The sequence below is a fragment of the Sorex fumeus genome, unplaced genomic scaffold (genome assembly GCF_029834395.1).
Source record: "Sorex fumeus unplaced genomic scaffold, SorFum_2.1 ptg000086l, whole genome shotgun sequence".
Lineage (NCBI taxonomy): Eukaryota > Metazoa > Chordata > Mammalia > Eulipotyphla > Soricidae > Sorex > Sorex fumeus.
The window spans coordinates 40,469,203-40,479,162 of record NW_026606143.1 but is presented as its reverse complement, the minus strand read 5'-3'; positions in this window follow the sequence as shown (position 1 = coordinate 40,479,162).

Here is a 9,960-nt window from a genome sequence, read left to right as displayed (position 1 = left end):
TTCTATATGGCGCTGTGTTGCTGTGCTGAAGTATGTTAGTGGGCAGGTACCATTATCTACCATTACAAAGTTAATATTTTGTCATTTTTAGGAATACTCCTTTAACTATGATTTGTGGGTGAAACTTCTGTAGAATAGATACTATACTGAGATTTCACATTGCCAGTATCTCAGCATTGAACATGTTCCCCTTGTGCTTTCATGAGGAGAGAGATAGCAAATGATAAAAGAGATGAATGGAGTTTTGAGAAAGTACCTAGAGATTAACTATATCTCCAATTTCCCTTCCCCCACCTATCCCAGCCTGCCTCTATGGCAGACAATTTTCTTCTCTCTCTCTTTTGCTTTCTTTCTCTTATATCTCATGGTGATTCAATAAAAAATAATGTAAAAAAGATTAACTATCTGTTATGAAAAATCATATTCATTTATTATACAGTAACATAAAAATGATTTGCAAATGCATGATTTTCTTGAGAAAATGCTTATAAAATTATAAAATAAGCAGGTTTTCTTTTATTACATCTTATTCTTTTTTAAGACTAGAAAAAGACTGATCGATGAGTTGTATATACTCAAGAACCAGAGCACAAGTATACTGAAAGAATAACCAGGCTCTTACATCCTATTCTTGAATATTGCTTCACTTTATTCGAAGTAAAGTAAAAGGCCCTCCTGTTGATCATCGATTTGCTTGAGCGGGCCCAGTAACGTCTCCATTGGAGACTTTGTTGTTACTGTGTCTGGCATATCGAATACTCTCGGTAGCTTGCCGGGCTCTCCGAGAGGGGCGGAGGAATCGAACTCGGGTTGGCCATGTTGGCTGCGTGCAAGGCAGATGCCCTACCCGCTGTGCTATCGCATTCTTTATTTCCACATCACCAATAGAAATCACTTAAGCCGGAGTAATTTTGAAAATAAAAGCATATTACAACTGGGATGCAAACAAGATAATCTCTTTATATGCATTTTAATTTTTAATTTTTTCAATTGAATCACTGTGAGACAGACCCTTGCAAAGCTATTCATGGTTAGGTTTCAGTCATGCAGTGCTTCAACTCCCATCCCTCCACCAGTGCACATTTTCGAGCACCAATGTCCCCACTTACCCTCTAATCCCCCCACCCCCAGACTGCCTTTATGGCACTTATCTATCTTCTCTCTCTCTCACTCTCTGTCTCTCCTTTTGGGCATTGTGGTTTGCAGTACAGATACTGAAAGGTTATCAGGAATATCCCTTTACCTACTTTTAACACTCAGTTCTTATCTAGTGTGATCATTTCTAGCTATTATTGTCACACTGGTCCCTTCTCTATCTTACCTACCCTCTTCCCCATACACAGTTGTGGTTGATTCCAACCATTGACCAGTTCTCCTAGCCCCTGTTTTTCTTGTGCTTGGATATTATTCACTGTCCTCCCGTTGTTCATCAATTTGCTCGAGCGGGCCCAGTAACTTCTCCATTGTGAGACTTCTTGTTACTGTGTTTGGCATATTGAATACTCTCGTTAGCTTGCCAGGCTCTCCGAGAGGGGCGGAGGAATCGAACCTGGCTCGGCCGAGCTGGCTGCGCGCAAGGCAAATGCCCTACCACTGTGCTATCACTCCTTGGATATTAGTCTTCAAATATATACATATACATATGTATATATGTATATATGTGTGTGTATGAGTTTTAAAACTCATTTTCCACTTGTATTGTTTTACACTTTAATGTTCAAAGATCGATGATATTATCTTTTGGCTTTAATGCCATACCTGTATTACATCTTTGAGCCTACACTATTTCTATTTCAGTGGCATGAACTCTAGAATGTCCTTGTAGTTCCACCGTTTACAAATCTAGTATGGCTATGAACCATAGAAAAATAAGGATTTTAAATGTCATGTAAGATTTTGATTATGTAAAGATTTTGCGTTTAAGTATCTTTGGGAGGAGTTGGGCCCACACTTGCTTTGCTCAGGGCTTACTTGTGGCACTGTGTTCCAGGGATCACTCCCAGCTCAGGGCCCATATGCAATATGGGAGATCAAAACTGGGTTGATTGTGTGAAAAGCAAACTCCTTACCCTCTAACTCTCTTTATAACACCAAGACTTTGAGAACTTCATTTTCATAAACATATTTATAAACATTTTTATCAATGGGTATTATAATTCATTTTCATAAACATATTTATCAATGGGTATTATATTATATTATTGCAGAGCCCAGAAAGCTACCTGTGGCGTACTCTATATGCCAAAAACAGTAACAATAATGGGCCTCATTCCCCTGACCTTGAAAGAGCCCCCAGTATGCCATTGGGCTACGCTAACATGCAACAGGGATGAATGGAGTCATTACTGGTGCCCGCTCAAGCAGATTGATGATCGACGGGATGACAAGTGACAAGTGACAATATTATCACTTTTGTGTAAGAAATTTGAACAACATCATTTGGTCATTACTTTTTTCCACTCTTCCATTTGCCGAGCTTAAAGTTTTGACTTTTTTCAGGAAGTCCAGAAAGTTAGGAGCTACACTGATGGAAATTGTATGTATCCATAAAATTTTATCAAAATATTTTGATTATCAAATGAACTTTTGTACTGTGTTCTTAATTGATTTCCATTTTCTAATTTTTTTCTTCCTAACATACGTGAATTCCCAGATATATTGCAAGTTTCTTGGAATTCTGTCTCCAACTGTTCTCACATTGTCCAACTGAATAAATATGTGTTCAACTAAGTTGAAACAGAAGAGAGATCTTCATTAAGAATTCCATAAATGTAAATTTCATTTCTCAGCATACATTCTTCCATCCAGTTGGTAGGTGTGTTTCTTTATAGTTCTCCAAGTATGAAGATTTTAAAAATCTTTACTGCATCTGGTAAGACTAAAACATGTGTGGTCAGGTATTAATTGCTAGGTACAAAAGCTACTCCCAAAAGAAATAGTTGAAAACAAAGATTTATTTTTCTGAGAACTCAGTGAATTAGGCTCAGGAGAATGGTTCATCTGCTATATGTGATTTCAAATCTTGACTGATGTCATTTATGTTGTTGCACAAAGGAAGAAAGTATGCTTGGACTGGAAAGTCCAAGATGGATATACTCACATTTCTTGTCCTTGGCTGTATTGCCTGATATAGCTGAAGCTGTTTGAACCATTTCCTCTTTTCTCATTCAGCAGCCTAGCATGAACTTTCTTTCACATCAGTTGGGTTCCAAGAAGACCAAAATGAAGTTGCTAGTTTCCTAAGATGTGACCTAGATATCACCCAGTTTTACTTCACTCATTCTCTAGGTCGAAACAAATTTCCAGACAAACCAGATACAAGGAGGTGAACTCCACATCTTGATGGAAGGAGCTGTAGGGTCACATTGCAGAAGGGCATTTGGTGTGGGAGGAAGTGCTGAGGAATTAGTGGCAGCCATTTTTGCAGATACTCAGTCACAGCATGGTAGCATGAAAAGATTGGGAAATTCTTTAGATACACTTAATTTTATTTTGCATCTGAGAAGGCCATAGCCTAGAAAAGTGAGGTGGCTTGTCCTCCACGTCACTGTGAATTTCCTATCCCCTTGGCTGCAATGCTATTCCTGGGACTGTGACATCAAAATCAGTGGGAGTTTATCTGAAATGGAGACTTTCCGACCCCAATGTGGACTTGCTGGACCCAAATCTGCATTTTCTCCGGTGATTCAGTGATTCTGAATATACAGTACAGTATGCTGAGGAGCTCCATTGCTCTTCCTATTTCGAAAGCAGAGGGACAGAATACCAAAAAAAATAAAAGAGTTATTATTATTTTTTTGTAATCAGGCATTTGACTAAGCATGGAAAGGACTTTGTTTTTCTCAATACCCGATATGTTGTTAAAAGATACTGGATCATTGTATAACTGAAACCCGAGCACAAAAATTTCTAAATCTACAACTGTACCTCATGGTGTTTCACTAATAAAAATTTTGAAAAAAAGATACTGCTCATAGCTCTTTGCAGTTATTGTTGAATTGAATGAATCTTCATAACAACTCTGAGGAGCAATTACTAGAATTTCCATTTTGCCAAAGAGGAAACTGAAGCTCAGAGGCCTCCACTTGTACGTGACAGGCACACTAGAAATCAAACCTAGGATTTTCTGATTCTCAACCCAGTGTTCTTAATTATGGGACTGTATGCGCTGGTATTTGCCATGTGGCAGCAGTGAACCCCCTAAATGTTTAGCGGGAGCGATCATCGGAGGGGAGATACAGCATGTGGCTGGCTCGGTGAGCCGTCACTTCTCTCTCGATGCTTCCCACACCCACCTTGCCAAAGTGAAGAGGCTGGCACAGGCATGTGGCAGATGGCTCAGTCCCTTTCTTCTGCATGTGTGCTATGCCCCGTGCCTGGGCACACAGCTGCTCGACACAGGTCTTGCCAGTTGGGCAGCTGCCTCTTGAGGTGTCTCCAAGGGCCGCTACTCGGAGGCTGCAGTCAAGCATTTTCTCTGCTTTCCCTTTTTATATCATTTCTTGGGCCTCCACACTGTGGGCTCTGACTGGGAGTCAGTGCCGGATATGGAGCATCACATAACTGGTGACATGTGGACAAAGCTCATCCCAAAGTGGGTGGGCCAAGGAAGGAGCAGGGCACGTCTTCTCCTGGATTCCCACTTCAGGGAGAGCTCGGAGGCTGCCAGAGTTCCCTTTCAACAGCTGTGCGTGGGATGGAAAGGCAATTTCCTCCTTGCTGTTCCCTTTCCAGGAGTGAGAGGGGAAGGAATGAGGAATGAGGAGCAAGTGCAAGCAAGGGCACTCCTCTCCCTAGATCCAAGAGCTGCGTGAAAGAGGAGGCCAAGAGAGAAAGTGCCAGGATCTTCCTACATTGGGGTAAAGAGAAATATTTATGTTTGCATTAGTCCCACATTACTTTGTTCTTTATACTGGAGAGGTTAGCAATTGATATTCAACACTAAACATGCTTGCTCACTTACTGAAATTACCCTCTTCATTATAATCTGTGTGCCATCACTTTCTCTGGGTATATTATTTGATTTCTTTTTTTTTTCCTTTTTGGGTCACACCTGGCAATGCACAGGGGTTACTCCTGGCTCTGCACTCAGGAATTACTCCTGGTGGTGCTCAGGGGACCATATGGGATGCTGGGAATCGAACCCAGGTTGGTCGGGTGCAAGGCAAACGCCCTACCCGCTCTGCTATTGCTCCAGCCCCTGATTTCTTTTTTTTTTAATGTAGGAGTATTGCTATTTATTCAGCCATTGATTAGGCTGATTGAATTGGGCATGAGCTCCACTAAATTATTTGATTTCAGTAGGCCTCAGGGTTCTCATCTGCAAACTGGGAGTAATAATTTTAATTCATCATTGGGTTTCAGTGCAGAATGGATGAAAAATGCGTGAAAAGGGATTATGTAGTCCAATAGATGGCATTAATACAAATTTGATAAATGTTACTTAGTAATGGTAACCTTTTTGTGAGGATAGATTTTCTGTTCCATCTAATGTCATATTGCTTCTCCCAGAAGTTTTCCTGGCCATAGTAGTCATTAGTTATATGGATGAATTAATGAACAAATGATACAGTATTTTTGCGCTTGATCACATTATTCTTTGGTTTTACATGTGGTGGGTTGACACACGTCTGTGTATGAGGAAGTATATATGCATATATCTATGGAAATAGACATTTTGTTGATGTTCAGAAACGACACTTAATTTTTTCTGGAGGTAGCAGACATCCTTTTCTCCTTCCTTTCTTTCTCCCTTCCTCCCTCCCTCCAACCATCTCTCCCTTCTTCCTTAGACAATAGAACTCTTGTTCTTACATGTAGAGCACAGTAGTGCTTGATCTCTTGATATTTGGAGCTAATTAATAATAATGGAGGATTTTTTTGGTAGTGGGGCCATATGTGCCTTGTAGGATGTTAACAGTACCCATGATCCCCACCTACCACATGGCGGCAGCAACTCCAGGTTGTAATAACCAAAACCATCCCCATTGCCAGATGTTTCCTGGAGGACAAAATTGTTTCTGGTTGAAGTTTATTGGAACAGATTAAAGGGTTACCTCAGTGCTGTGGGGATAAGTGCAAAGAGAAATATTAAGTGCATTAACAAAAACTTTTAGAGAGAAAGAATGAGTGGCAGAGACAATGATACCCTAGAGAGCACGGAATATTTTGTCAGGTTGGGGAGAAGGAGGTAAAAGTAAAGGCCCTCCCGTTGATCATCGATTTGCTCGAGCGGGCCCAGTAACGTCTCCATTGGAGACTTTGTTGTTACTGTGTTTGGCATATCGAATACTCTCGGTAGCTTGCCGGGCTCTCCGAGAGGGGTGGAGGAATCGAACTCGGGTCGGCCATGTTGGCCGCTTGTAAGGCAAACGCCCTACCCGGGGAGAAGGAAATGAGGATAAAAGAATTTGAGTTTGTCTGCTATAGCAAAGCATAATCTTATTAAAACCAACCCCCAAATTTCTGTTTTTTTGGGGGGCGTGTTGGGTCACACCCAGTGATGCACAGGGGCTACTCCTGGTTCATGCACTCAGGAATTACTCCTGGAAGTACCTGGGGGACCATATGGGATGCTGGGAATTGAACCCGGGTTGGCTGCTTGTAAGACAAATGCCCTACCCGCTGTGCTATCGCTCTAGTCCAAATTTCTGAACTTCAAAATTAGGCAGTTTGGGGAAAGCAGCACAGGGGACATATCCTGCTGCTGATGGTGGCATTGCAGAACAGGTGACTTCAGTGTGGAGGAGTTCAGTGGCTTCAGTTTGCAAGCTCTGTTTAAGTTCTGTTGAGATGGATAAAGTCTTACATGAGTGCCTATTCAGGCCTATGGGTCTTGTGCTACATGGGCTAGCGAGAGCTCCAGATCATCCATTTGTTTCCTTCCTCCAGTTGGGTCAGTGTTTACAGTTTATACAAAGTTTTTCTTTTTTTGCTTTTTGGGGCACACCCGGCGATGCACAGGGGTTATTCCTGGCTCTGCACTCAGGAGTTACTCCTGGCGGTGCTCAGGGGACCATGTGGGATGCTGGGAATTGAACCCGGTCGGTCGCGTGCAAGGCAAACGCCCTACCAGCTGTGCTATCTCTCCAGCCCCATATACAAAGTTTTAATCTCTAAGAAAGCCATCATTATGCTTTAGATCAGAGCTTCTTAAACTTTGCTTTGTCTTTGCAGCCTTTTTTCGGTTTGAGAAAAATTTACAGGACCCTGGGTATATAGGTATATAAAACAGGTATACAGATAAAACATTCACTGGTAATAAATTTATTTCAAGACCTGGATATTTTTTACAAAATTTAAGACAATAGGCATTAAATGAATAGATAAGAGCTCAGGAATGTTTTCCTTTGAAGGAACTCTTCCTTCTTGATGACTTCTCAATCTCAGGTCTGTTGTCGTTGCCTTTTGACTGAGCTCCCTTTCATAATTGCATGGTTACTCTTCTTGAGCTTCTCTTAATTCAGATAATACAACGAGCTTCCCTGAAGCTCAGAGTCATGGGTATTTTTAAGAATGGAAATGCAAAGTTGAAGACATTAGTTACTTTCTCCCACTGTTCCTTCCTTAGTGTTCCACCCACTAGAGTTAAATTGGAGTTTGTTACAAGGTCAAGGTAATACCATAAGTCATATTTTAGTTTATGTCAAGTGGCCAGTAGCAGTGATATGTGCTCTGACCAAGTCCTTTTTTTAAGTTTTATTGTGGTTTAGGTAACATGGTTACAATCGTGTTAACATTTATAGTTTTGATGTACAGCGTTACTGAATTTTTGCCACCAACAAAGTGCCCAAGATCTTCCACCACTGTCCTTTATTAAAAATTTTATTTTTTAATTTTTTAAAATAATTTTAAACTGCACCATTGGAAAGGGCGAGTAAGGAGAGGCTGCTAAAATCTTAGGGCTAGATACAGGGATTTTCATAAGATTCACAACAAATCACAAATCATCCTGTTATTCGTCGATTGCCTCGAGCAGGCCCCAGTAACGTCTCCTTCATCCTAGCCCTGAGATTATATTCAAGGCTCTTTAGGAGAATGAGACCCATCATTGTTACTGGTATTTGGCATATTGGGTACGCCACGGGGAGTTTGCCAGACTCTGCCGTGTGGGCAGGCTACATTCGGTAACCTGCCAGTTTGTCCAAAGTAGGGATGAGATAATAAGATGTCATAATAAGATGTTCTGGGAGCTGGTTTTTATAGTCTCTGAGTCTTGGCCGTTGATGGGATTACACGGCGCCAGGGGGCCAGTTGGTGGGTGTGACCCCCACCTACTGGAATTTGGAGGATCTGGGTGGAGGATGCTTGGCCCAAATCCGAGTAGGCTTGGAGATCTCGGCCCCGGAACCAGCGTGACTTTGTCCCTCTGCCAGTACCTTCATGTGTGTGGAGAGTGGTCTCAGCATGGTGGTGGCTGGTCCTGGAGGTCTTTGGCTGCTGGAGCCCTGGTCGGGGCGGGGAGGAAAGCTCAACCCGCTCCCCTCCAAGGGGTCCCGGCGAGCGAGGACAGTCAGGCGCGGGGGCAGGAGACTGCACTGATCAATCATAAGATTGTTCACATTAATTGATTACATTCGATATTTCAACACCAATTCCACCACCATTACACCTTCCCACCACCATTATTTTGAAATTTCCCACCACCATTCAAGCCTGTCTGCCAGAGGCAGATGCTAGATCATTTATTTTCTATTGCTTACTATGAATATCATGAGAGGTTGCATGGCCACTTCTGCGGCCACGCACTTCTGGAATTCTAAAATTGTAAATGGTTGGGGTCCAAAGACATCTCTGTAGGGAGTTTATCCATTTTGAGATTCATTGGGGAGTCTCTGAATCAAGGTCGTTGATGTGATGAGATGGTGCCCAGAGTTATATCCTGAGCATGACAGCCAGGACCCTAAGTGGGCAGGGAGATGGGAAGGGACAGGCTGTCTCTGCTGCCGTCACGTGGCCTTAGAGTCTTAGTCTCTGAATCCACATACCTGGGTTTTGCTTCTGAAAGCTTGTAGCCACCAGGATTTCATCTGGAGTGGGCGGAGAGGGCACACCCTCTCCATCTGGGGTTCCCTGGTGGAAATGGCTCAGTACGAGGTCCAGAGAGATCTCTGGCAAGCTTTTGTTTTCCAGGATTCACTACTGCGTCTCTGGATCAAGGCTGTTGATGCACTGAGATGGCACCCAGAGGCAAATCGTGTACAGGACTCCACCACTGTCTATAATGTCACTTCTAATCTATCTCTTCCTACACTCTCCTCCAAATCCCTCACTCCATTGCTTTGTAATTTCAGTATGAAAAATAATTATTTAATTAAATCAAAGTACCATGATTTACAAAGTTACTTATAATAGGGTTCTACACATACTATGTTCCTGCACTAATCCCACCACCAGTATGTTCTTTCCTCCACTAAGATTCCCAGGTTGACTCCCAACACTCTTACTGCAGCCTGCCACCTTGACAGGTGCATTTTGAAGTTTGGTTTTTGAAGTTTGTATCTCTTGTTTTCTGTGTTGACTCTGCAGTCTGGATATTTAGCTATTCTACTACTTTGCACCACCAATATACTCAGATCCCCTTGACCCCTGCTCCCCATAGCTTCCTGTCTATCTCTTCTCTCCACTTGATTTCTTTCCTTCTCTACCACTTTCCTTGCTATACTCTGGGGTCAAGTGTGATCAAGACATTCTATGGGTATCTCTGGTTTTTTAAAAAATTTTTATTAGTGAGACATCATGAGGTACAGTTGTAGACTTACAAATCTTTGTGCTTGGGTTTCAATTATACAGTGATCAAATACCCATCCCTCCACCAGTGCCCATTTCCCACCACCACGGATCCCAGTATCCCTCCCACCCCCCATCCCCCCCATCCCATCCTGACTCTGTGGCGGGGCAGGGAATCTCTGTTTTGTATTCAAAGTCTAACTGAGTTTTGACCCGGTGAGGTTCTGGTAT